This window comes from Zophobas morio, unplaced genomic scaffold, assembly GCF_036711695.1.
Source record: "Zophobas morio isolate AGI-343-1 ecotype UQ-CSIRO unplaced genomic scaffold, CSIRO_AGI_Zmor_V1 ptg000004l, whole genome shotgun sequence".
NCBI classification, from domain to species: Eukaryota; Metazoa; Arthropoda; class Insecta; order Coleoptera; family Tenebrionidae; genus Zophobas; species Zophobas morio.
In genome coordinates, this window is record NW_026972109.1 from 14,880,268 (window position 1) to 14,892,838 (window position 12,571).

Genomic DNA, 12,571 nt, shown 5'->3' on the forward strand with positions numbered 1-12,571 from the left:
TAATGACAATAATCCAATACTGTCGACATATTTCTAAAAAAAATCGTACATTTTGTTCTTACTACTTTGATTTGAAAAATCCTTGAAAATTAAAGTTACGTTATATTGTATTGATCTATAATATTTACGTTAAAAAATAAAGATAAGATGTACAATTTTGTAAATATGAACAACATAAACTATTAGCTACCTTATCAACACTTACATTAAACTGTGTCATGATTCATAAAAAACGAAAGTCAAAAATTGCGAGGTTTACTAGATTTCAAGTTAGAATATACTTCACTAGCCTTGTTCTGTCAAATGTTTTGTGAAATTTCTTGTTTGTGATGACCAACGGATAGTAATTTGTACCAGACTGGGGATACACTATATGTAAATTAGTAGAAGGTCAATTAGTAGGTTACATTAACCTCTACTGTCATACACCTGTTAAATAACCAAGATTAAAAAAAATATCTAAAGAACTTTCCTTGTCAATGAAATACAATCAAACAAATACATACAAATTTTTGGAATTTTAGGTTATTTTTATGATAAAGCCCGCATTTATGTTAATTTGGAATAATGCAAATATTTATAGCAACAGAACTGTACTTCCAAAATTTTGAAAAATATATATATTTTTAGTTTTAGAAGTAACATAAGTACTTCTTCTTCAATGAAATGATCTCTAAAGCTGATTTTGCTCGATTTTTGGTAGAAAATGTATAGTTCATTTGTAGAAATAGAAGCAATAAAGCTCGCTGACATACCTCAGGGGTGACTAGGGGTTCTACTTTTTAGAAGTAGTTTAATAATGTAACTCGTTTTCCTCCTTAAAGAATTATCAAGGAATACAGTGGTTATATTTTTAGAAGTAGAGTAATACAAGTCAGAGTGGCGTCTGAAATATTCTCAGAAAAAATATATAAAAGGCAATATATTTCGCTTCATCCTATGAAAGAATTTCAAGTGTTAATTCTGTTTAGGTTTTAGAAGTAACATAACATAAGTTCTTTATTTTTATTGAAATAATCGCGAAGGCTGATTGTATTGCGTTTTAGAAGTAAAAGAAGAATCTGCAAGAAAATGTATAGTTCGTTTGAAGAAATAGAAACAATAAAGCTCGCTTCGCTCGCTGAGAAACCTCAAGCGTGACTAGAAGTTATCTTTTTTAGAACTGGTTTGACGTAACTCGTTTGGCTCGGAGAATTGTCAAGACAAACGGTGCAGATGCTTTAAATTTATGGTAATCATAATAAATTTTTAGTCAAAATATATGTATTTGCTTATCCCCTCCAAAAAATTGATGACGGCATCTAAAAATTTCGCTGGATAAATCCTATCTAAAATGCGCAAAAACTTATATAAATACTTGTTATTTATCACTGCATTCATATTTTTTAAATTTGCTAAAATTAATTTTTAAATTGACTCAAAACAAATAATGAATGCGTGAATTTATTTTATTGATTTAATCAGGAACCGCAAAACCGACTCCTTTCAAATCTTGCAGATGTTTTAAAGTTATCATAAGCATGGTACATGATAAATTTTTCATCAAAATGTATTTGCTCATCCCCCCTAAAAGATTGATGACGTCACCTGAAAATATTGCTGAATATATCCTGTTTTAAATGTGTAAAATATGATGAGTCTATACTTGTGATTTATTTTTAATATATAATTAATATTTTTTAAATTTGCTTATGCAGGGTGTCTCAGAAAAATTAATAATTGCTATAGTAATTTCAATGACAGTTGTTGCGATTCGCGATTTGATTCGTCCTCGCGACTGCTGTCATCACATCTTCCATGGCAACGGGGACTTGCGAAATTGTAAATCCAACTTAAAATTGGCCCGTGAGTTGTTAACAAGTAAATATCCAATCAGATTTAGGAATTTAACTTGTTACTATGGAAATATGCAATTTAATACCTTTTAAATTTTTACCTTTCAAGTTTTTACAAATTTAATAGGCGCAAAATCAGTCTTATCTTAGCAGGTGCTAGCCCCACCCACCCGCCCCCTATTTTCTCAGAGGGTATGGCGTTTGCCAAAATCAGTCTTATCTGAGCAAGTACTAAACTCCGCCCACCCACCCCTGTTTTCTCAGAGGATATGTTATTTGCCAAAATAAGATTTACCTGCTTAGCAAGCACTAACAAATACTACTCTCTGAGAAAATAAAGGGCAGGTGGGCGAGGCTAGTACTTGCTAACATAAGTCTAAATATAAATACTCGTGTCATTTTTATCCCCGCCCACCCGCCTTCTATTTTCTCAGAGGGTATGGCGTTTGCCAAAATCAGTCTTATCTGAGCAAGTACTAAAACCCCGCCCACCCGCCCCTGTTTTCTCAGAGGATATGTTATTTGCCAAAATAAGATTTACCTTAGCAAGCACTAACAAATACTACTCTCTGAGAAAATAAAGGGCAGGTGGGCAGGGCTAGTACTTGCTAACAAAGTCCAAATATAAATACTCGTGTCATTTTTACCCCCGCCCACCCGCGCTCTATTTTCTCAAAGGGTATGGCGTTTGCCAAAATCAGTCTTATCTGAGCAAGTATTAAAACCCCGCCCACCCACCCCTGTTTTCTCAGAGGATATGTTATTTGCCAAAATAAGATGTATCTTAGCAAGTACCAGCAAATACTACCCTTTGAGAAAATAAAGGGCAGGTGGGCGGGGCTAGTACTTGCTAACATTAATCTTTTTTTGGCAAATGACATATCCTCTGAGAAAATAGGGGGCCGGTGGGCGGGGCTAGCACTTGATAAGATAAGACTGATTTTGACAAGTGACATACCCTTTAAGAGACTAAAGGGTGGGTGGGCAGGTCTAGCACTTGCTAAGATAAGACTTATTTCGGTAAATGACATATCCTCTGGGAAAATAGGGGGCGGGTGGGAGGGCCTATTATTTGTTAAAATAAAACTGATTTTGCCCCTATTAATATTGTAAAAACTTGTGAAATTTAAAGATGTGAGTTAAATTCCTAAATCTACCCGAAATGTGCGTGTGATTTATCATCGCATTCATGTTTTTTATATTTGCTTATACAGGTGGCTCAAAAAATTCATGAATGTGTTAATTTATTGTATGAATTAAATCAGGAACGGCTCAGTCCATTTTCTCAGAAAATTTTGGGAATACAATACTGTTACAGTAGACGCCGCTTAATATGATCACGGTTAATGTTATCAACCGCTTAGTGTGATCAAAATGGCCTGGAACGGGCCCACGCAATACCAATGCATTACAGGTTTTCCGTTTATTGTGATCAATGTTTCGCTTATTGTGATCAATCTCCCAATTCTTATACAAGCAAGATTTGTTTTTTTCAAGAAACGAGACGATTGAAAGTACTATTGTTTTTTAATGAACATGTATTGCTCTCAAAAGATACATTGGCTTATACTACTCACTTTATAGAGCCACAATCAGTGACAGACTTCTTCTCGTCTTTTGAATGAACGAATTTTTTCTGTTTTAAATTTGAATAGTACTTAAAATGAGCACGTCGAAATGATGAGATCTCAGCTTATAAGAGAAAAAAAATTCTCAGCCCTTTTTTTCTAAAATAACCAAAGGAAATCAATAGTCCCTTTCTCAGAATGATAACCAAAATTAAAAATAAATTCTAATGTTTATGTACCTTCATCTACCAGCATAATGAACACTGTCTTGTTCATGATTTTGATTTGTTTCAAGTTTTCCTGTCTCTGATGGTGGTTTTCGCTTATTGTTATCAGTCGGTTAGTGTGATCAATTTGTCTGAGTCCCAAAGTGATCACATTAAGCGGCGTCCACTGTATTTTAGTATTACAGTGCACTAATCCAAGTTGATGTACGTGTCTTGCAAAAAAACAGCTTTCGACCAATTTTTTTTAGAGGTAGGGTAATAGGTACAGGTCAGGGTTCTGTCGTAAATAATCTCAGAAAAAAATATAAATGCAATATATTTCGTTTCGTTTTCTGAAAGAATCTCGAGGATGAACTTCTTTTTCTTCATTGAAATAATCTCGAAAGCTCATTTTTGGAAGCAAAAAAGAATATGTAGAAGAATTTATAGTTCCTTTATAGAAATACAAGCAAGGTCTATTTTTTAAAGTAGTTTAAGTAGATCGTCTGCCCCTTAAAGAATTGCCAAGAAAAACAGAAATAGAGTAATACAGGTCAAAAAGCTGTTTGAAATTATCTTAGAAAAAAATATAATGGCAATATGTATTTCGTTTCGTTTTTTGAAAGTATCTCCAGGGTTAAATCTGTTTAGGTTTTAGAAGTAACATAACATAAGCTGTTTTTCTTCATTGAAATAATCTCAAAGGTTGATTGCATCGTTATTTATCAAGCAGAATTTTGAGATGTTGACACGAACTTTTCGGAGGGACCAAAAATAAAATTTTAAAATTTCAGAACATTCGGTTCTGCAATTTCTAAGTCAAATTGTAAGTAAAACATTGTTATAAATTTTGATTATTTTTACAAAAGTCTACATGTCTAACAAAAAAAAAAAACTCGGGGAGTAAAAATATACAAGTCAGTGCAGATGTTATTGCTCCATCACACAACTGCTCAGCTGTACCCCATTACCCTACCAAAAAAAAAATCCGGATACTTCTTTCGTCATATGATACATTTTAACCCTGCACATTTGAACATTTTACAACATCCTTAGGTTTTATTGAAACTAACATCCCCATTGAACATATTAAAAAGCACAATCGGATAAAATTGAGGAAATGACATTATGAAAGCTTTATAACAAAGTTTATTTGAGAATTACTGGCTTTGGAAAACCGGTTTTGCCGCCCTAGGGATGCAATGGGGGAAATGTTTAGAAAAAACATAACTCAGCTACGTTGATACCAACTGAAAGCTAATTGCATTGCACTGTTCCCAACTAGAAATGACCGAATTTAATTACGTTTTAATTTAATGGTAGGTAATGAGTTTACTAACGTTAGTTACTATGTCAATTTAATTTGGAGTAATTGCAGCAACGTAACAAACTTAAAACGAGATGAAAGGTGCTTTTAAGTAGGCTACATATTAATTAATGCGTAAAATACACTCTTCCACTCTCCCCCTGTATATTTAATGTAATTTCTCTTAGTTTATTTAGTTACATGAGCAGGAGCTGAGCTTATGCAAACCCCGTCGAGGCATCTAAATAAACGAACACTTTAAAAAAATCAAATCTATAAATAATTCAACTGAATAACTAAACACAAAAACTTTAAAACCAAATAAACTAGTTCATGGAAAAAACGAACAATAAAATTCTTATTTTCTATCAGTAATCTTTTATATAAAGCATTTGTATATTAGGTCAAGCACCACTTTGCACCAATCAATAAATGTATTCATCACTTATTCAGTCATGCTGTTATCACATTCATTATTTACAACTCAATTAAATACTGCAAATACACAAAACATACAACACAGCCCGCCATATGTCGCGTTAAAACCTCCATTTTGGACGCTTCAGCGCTAATTCTGGAAACATAGCGCTTCTTCACTCGATGTCTTTGATTCTGCTCCACTTAAAAAGCCACAACAATCTATTTTAAGCTCTTCTTGAGCTCTTAAGCCTCTTGTGATGGCCTCTAGAAGGATCTCGCTCAAACAAATAGCTAAATGGAGGTGGATGAACTCGCGTTTTTAAAGAGAATCTTTGCAAGCCGGCTTACAACCGTAAAAGGGGCTTTGTCTGACCGTTTTTTCTACATAAATACATCAAGTCTGACCGTAGACAACTCTATTCCAATGCGTTGAAGTGATTTTTTGTAGAGATAATCACTGAAATTCGTATACGTCTTCTTAATAAACATTTATTTAATAGTTTTCTGTTATTTGGCAAACTTTATTACTCTGCATTACAAAAGTCGCGCCATCTAGCGTTTCAGATGCAGATCTTAATCAATAAAAATTTGGGGAAGGGTTGTTCGTGGATTTTGGAATTCAAAGCGTCAAACAATTAATTGTTAATTCCCAAGTTAATATATGAGTCCGAATGCCGACACGCGTTTCCTGCAATTGAATCATTAATTATTACCAAATTAGCGTTAATTAACAAGACTAATGGTAGAACACGAGTATTCAAATTAAATTACCGTGTCGTTATGAAATACTCGTGTCATTTTTATCAGTTATTTATCTTATTTATTGGTGTGACGCTTTGTGGAACTCGTTGGAAAAGGTGAATCCCAACCGGTCATCAAAAATTTAACGTTGTTTCAAGTCCATTTACATCCAAAGATTTACCTGAGTCTCTTCTCCAAGGAGAAACCACTCGAAAATGCTAAAAAGCACAGCTCGAAGCTCCCAAGTGTTTGCGTTGCATTAGGAAATTAAACAAAAACCTCAATGCAAATATCATCGTAACGACTTTAACCTCCACATAAAATTTGTCGAAAAAATATATAGGTAAGTAGGCCAATTTTCATTCCAGCATTGAACGTGCAATGCTGCAGCCTTTTCATCGACAATAAATTTAAGATCTTAGATAAACCCGCATACGTTTTCTTTGCGAGGTCACGTCAAAAGATTTTTTTTGTCCATTTATGATAGACTAACGTTTATACAACCATTACGATTCAATCTCGAGTAAACCGACACAAAGACAAATATTTAAATTTTGCTGATTTACGGTCGCTGCTCTTTGTTTACTGGCGCTAATTGAAATGCTCAAAAACTTAATTAAGGGTCGCCCGAAAAAGATAATTGAGGGGGCTTTTCAAGGGCAAAAACGGTTTACTGCAAAGCTCGCAAAAACTATGCTGAAAATGAAAGCACGTCGCGGCTATAAAAATGGAGGAATTTTCCGCTGTTGCATGGACAGTGTGCCAAAATTTTTAATGGACAGCCGCAAGTTATAAAAACAGGCATGAAAAGGAAAGATGGATTTTCGTGGGGATTTTACTTGGGTTTATGGCAGTGGCGTGGGGCTTAGGGCATGACATTAAATTTATTTTATTTATACATGAACAAATAACGATTGTCAGTAATAATAGACGGCAACAGCTGAGAAAGTGGAGTTTATTCACGAATTAGAAAATCATAAACTGTGAAAGTATGTAAACCTGTTCGCGTTAAATTTTATTTGTATTGCGAAAGTTGTATTGAATTTCCACAGAAATTAATTTTGCGTCTATATTAAGAACGCTGAAGACCTAAATCTGACCAGTAAATCACAATTGCAAAAAGTGAAATGTCAGCTTAAAAAATGAAAAGATGCGAACAACGAATTATTCGTTACTTTTAGTTGGTAAATAAGATTCTGCCTGAGCATTTACCGGTTTATTTAAGTTGCAATTCATCCGAATGAAATAATTTTCAAGCAAGTAAACAGTTAAAATTTTATTAATGACCTAAGTAAATTTGGACTATTTCTTTACGTTTTCTATTTATTATGTATTATCTTTCTTTGCGTTTGCATTTTGTGTATCAACTTCTGGTTGTAACTCAATATCTTGCACCGTTTATTATCTGTTTGTTTGTATTTTTATTTTGTAACAGTGGCAAATACAATAAAGATTAGAATTATTTGTCAAAGCTTTATCCTATGCACGAAAAAATATATTCATGAAGAACTATCACCTAAGTCTGTGTAATTTAAACGCACAAAGATACTATATAGTAATATATAATAATAACATATGATTCATCCTTGGTTTACAGTACAACTTAAAATATGTCGGTCAAACAAAGCAGTATTTGCGCAAGAGAATAAACCAACATAAAAGAGATTGTAATGCAACTGAGCAATCCAAAAAAAAATAGCCACCATTTTGAAAATGGCCACCGATTCGATTCAGCAACGTCAAATGTAAAAGGTAAAGAAGGATAATTCCTTCAACCTTTTGTAATCAAAAGAAGGTTGATTGGTGCGATGACTCATATAAAAAAATATGTGCATAAACAACATGATACTGATAACCTCAGCTCAATTTACAATCCATTGTTATGCATTACTACAACATTTATTTAACTTCTTGTATTCTTGTCTTTTTTGGGGAAAGTGCTCATCACAATGCAATATTTTTGTTTGTACTACACTGGTTCATGATTCCAGTTTAGTACGGTTTAACGCGCCTATAGTTGAATTGTAATTAGACGGCACACATTTCTGAACGCGCCCTTATCCGAAAGCATTTAATTACATCTGTCAACAATGTCAATTGCCTCCTGGGTGGCTTACTAGGTGTACTTATCTGGTAAGTTGCTACAGTCGTAAGAAGTCTGAGGTTAGTATTGTCATAAATTTCGTTTTTAATCTGTCGTTTTGAGGTTACCTTTGTGGTTTTTGTGTTTTTCCTACAACATTTAGTCGAATCTTAAACATTTATTGTCTTAGAGAAGCCCCAGTAAAGGGGTGCAATGTTGGTGAAGAATTTTTCTGTTAATTATTGTCCCGTATAACATGGATAAGGACCATATCATGTAAAGTAAGTACTCAGCATATTATTTGGAGTGAAAAGAACACTCAATTTTATGATGTTTTGTTAATTACAAATACCTGAATTTTTGATTTTTTTGTTTAACACACCCATTGTTCGCTAATTAATACACAAGCGCCTATACATAGAATAATCTTCCTTTATATGTTCATGTAAGTTATATAAAGTTTTAAAATAAATAAACAGGTGGAAAGTTTTTGTTCCACGAACTTTAATTTTTGTTTTCGTAATAAACGTAGAAATAGGCAAATTTAATTAGTGACAAAACGTATCTACTAAGCACTTAATAATATAATTCTACTTAAAAATAAAGGCATCAGTAATTAAGAGGAGGGGGGCGATAAACTAATTACATGAACCTAAATATAGTCCGGGACCTGATATCGTGAAAACGGATAAAAATATTTAAATTTTGTAAACGCCATTGTTTTTACCCTCACGGGGGAAGCTTAATTTAGTACACTGTTCTTAAGGACGGCAGTGGATAGTTAAATTTTAAAAAAGTTTGATCAAACTGATTGAAAAATTGAGCTTCTGGCAAAGTAGCATAAAAGTCTACAAAATTTCTGGGATATAGATTCAGATTAAGATTTTCAAAATTTTCTATTTCAAAATAAAATTTTCAAAATCTTACACCCAAAAATGACATGTTTATGTTAGTGGTTCTGGAAAAATGATTGAAATAACAAACAAATGTCTGGGTAATTTTCAAAATTCCTTAGAAAACATAAAAATTTCATAAATACAATACCACCAGTGAAATATCCAAAAACTGCATAATCGAAACATTGAAAATCCAGAAACTGAAAAATCGAAAAATTAAGAATAAAAAGACTGAAAAAATCCAAAATTGGAATATCGAAAACTTGAGAAATCGAAAAGCCAGAAACTCGAAATACCGAGAAATCGAAAATCAAAAAATCGAGAAATTGAACAATTAAAAAATCGAAACATCGAAATCTCGATAAATCGAGAAATTTGTAAAATCCACAAGTCTAGAATTCGAAAAGTAGAAAAAATCGTAACATCGAAAAATGAAAAATTTAATAAATCGAAAAACTGAAAAACGGGAATATCAAAGAACTTAAAAAAAAGAAAAGCCGAAAAGTCGAAAAAGTGAGAAGTCGAAATTTCGAAAAATTAAAAAACTGGAACACTGAGAAATGTAAACATCAAACGATCGAGAAATTGCAAAACCCAGCAACCGAGAAATCAAAATAGTCCAAAATCGAAAAATCGAAGTTATATACTGAAAAATTTGAAATTAAAAAAATCTATAAATATCGAAAAAAAGAGAAATTGAATAACAAAAAAATAGAAACACAATTATTCGTCGTGAGCCAGGAGCTTACTTTCAATATCCGTATTTTCTACAAGAATTACCATATGAAACATGTTCTTCAGTGATGATGTTGCTAAAAGAAAACTATATGTATTAAGTAAAAAAAAGAGTCAAAAGATAAGCCCCGCCCATCTGTTTGGATCTCAATCGTGATGAATTTTCTATTCGTCGTCAGATCGCGGGGCGGAGCGTAACTGCACAATCCATATTTCCTCTTTTAAAGATGTTTTAAGTTTCTTGTTGTGAAAAGACGACTACGTATATTAAGAAAAAAAGGCAAAATATAAGCCCCGCCCACCCACCCGATCTCAAATGTGATGATTTTTTTCATTCATCGTGAGCCAAGGGGTGGAGCTTAAAATCCTTAGTTCTCTACAAGAAATTAGCACGTAAAACATGTTTTAAGTACCGTATTGTCCGAAAAATATTTTGTATATTGAGTGAAAAATAAAGCCAAAGATTAAGCCCCACCCTTCCGTGTCGAACTTAATCGTGATGAATTTTTCATTCGTTGTCAGATCGAGGGGCGGAAAGTAATTGCAAAATCCATATTTCCTGTTTAAATCATGTTTTAAGTTTCTTATTGTAAAAAAAACACTATGTATATTAAGAAAAAAAGAAAAATTAATAACAAAATTTAATTTTTAATGAGATTTCTATATTTTTGTTATCCCATCTTCTCAAATTTTTAGATCTAGATAAATTTAGAAAGTCATTAACATTGTTTTCAAATTTTCCAAACATATTTAACTTCAGATTCAGACTTAAAATTTCAAATTTCAAATTAATATGTAATTTCTCTATCTTATTCCAAAAACAGTTTTTGTTTGATTTTTCAAGTTAGACACTTGAATTTTTAGACAGTCGACTTCTTGTTTAAGGATTTCTTGTTTTAGATTTTCTTCTTGAAGGACTTCTTGTTTAAAATCGTCCGAAAAAACATGTAGAGGAATAACATCGTCTTTTAATCTCAAATCTATTGTTACGAAATAAACCCACATGCCGCCCCGGTACGACGCCTATGGGTTCTAGTATTTACGGCGATGATGACTCATTGCCGGTGACGCCGGCCGGAGAAAAGCCTGGAAGCTGATGTTGCGATGGGTGTTCTAGAACAAGCCTAAAAGAGGTAACGGAGACCTTCGAGAAGGACCACACTGCAGTTAGTATAGTCCAGACAATGGGAAAAGTCTAGTCGAGTTGGAACTATTCTGCACATAATCGCTGTAAATTGGAGTTACTGAGAAATAAAATTGTTGAGTTTAACCTACGACGATTTTAATTACCGATCAACGTAACACTATAGACAAGTAAAAGCTGTCGTCTTGAAAATGAATATACATAAAAAAAGATAACTAAATGTTATTAACAGATTCTTAAATGTACTTCACAAATTTTAGAATTTTTGTCGGCAGTTGGGAAGTTAAAAATGTGATATACTGCAAAGAATTGTTGCAGTTATTTAAACAGCATTTCTCCATTTTTGCTCTTTGATTTTACTGACGTTCTGTTTTTTTTTCCACTTTATTTGTCCGAACTCTCTACAGCAATTCGTATCAAGGCACTCCATTCTAACAAAATTGAGACTATTGCACACAAATTAAAAAGTCTCAATCAGACATTTAATGATAATAAGCTAATGTCAAAAATACAATCATCTCTACCTCAAAAATTACGACTGCCTGGAAATCTACTCAAGAAAATGATAAAACCATACCGAAATTGATAGCTAGACTGTTATCCGAAGAAAACCGGACCCAGGAAAGTAAGAGAGATATTGGATTTGAAAGTTCAGAGACTTTTCCTAAAGAAGACAAAAAATGGACAGCATAAGATTTTATAATTGATTCAGAATGTCCATCTCATATGGTCAACTCTAAAGTTATACTGGGTGATTTCGAAATGGGTGCAATAAAAAAAAAGGGGAATAGCTCACAATAAGACTGATTTTAGCAAATGATACACGTTCTAAGAAATTAAAGGAGGGTGGGTCGGGCTAGTACTTGCTAAGATAAGACTGATTTTGGCAAATGATATACCCTCTAAGAAAATAAAGGGCGGGTGGGTAGGGCTAGTATATTTCCTAAGGTACGACTGATTTTGGCAAATGACATACCCTCTAAAAAAATATAAGGCGCATTTTTTAAAATAAGACTGAACAATATCAACTTTTCTCCATTTCACTGACTTATTTTATTTACTGTAAAAGGAGAATTGAATACAATTTTCAAAAGAGATAGAATTTAAAATTTAAAATAAAGTCAGAAGTGTAGTATTCTACTCGAACAAGGTAATAGTTCAATTTTGGGTAAAAGAGTCGAAGGAATTCCGTTAGCAAAATGACAACAATTCAGTAACCCAAATCTACTTTTCTGTGTAAACCATTAAAGAACAAATTTGATTGCACAGCTAAGTACGTAGGTCGGTTTTACAATATTTACAACACCCATTTACAGACCCCGACACAAGTTGTCTCTTGCTTTACTAGGAAGAGCTTTGATGTGTTAACTACACCAAGCCCTCCTTCAACTTTCTTTTCGAGTTCTCTTCCTGTATCAATTAGTTCGTGTTGGGTTTTCGTAGCTATGTCTAGAAAAACTTATTGAAATTCTCTCCCAAACCATGGTAGCTTCAAGCTCCAAACTCGCGATCGTGGTCGTGATAAGACCGAAAGAATACTGCAAGCTGAAGAACAAATTTTGGAACGCGTCGAAGAAGAGCCCGACATGAGCACTCGCCGACTTGCAGCTGAAGTCGGAGTTTCACAGTTTGTAGTG

At 33.2% G+C, this 12,571-nt stretch overlaps 2 protein-coding genes across 4 annotated transcripts in view; one reads left to right on the forward strand and one right to left on the reverse strand.

Moving 5' to 3' along the window:
- The window catches only part of LOC135142652 (protein phosphatase PP2A 55 kDa regulatory subunit), an 87,264-nt gene that overhangs the window by 35,069 nt on the left and 39,624 nt on the right, over window positions 1–12,571 (reverse strand). The gene's annotated exons all lie outside the window — the stretch shown is intronic.
- Window positions 8,028–12,571, forward strand: part of LOC135142679 (phospholipase A1-like) — a 59,476-nt gene continuing 54,932 nt past the window's right edge. The window contains exons 1-2 of one of the 3 annotated variants that reach the window (XR_010282592.1): window positions 8,028–8,440; window positions 10,691–11,017. The gene's annotated coding sequence lies outside the window, so the exon portion shown is untranslated. Of the gene's footprint in view, window positions 8,441–10,690; window positions 11,018–12,571 lie in introns of those variants that run through there. The other 2 variants (XM_064074443.1, XM_064074439.1) reach the window with 2 other exon arrangements.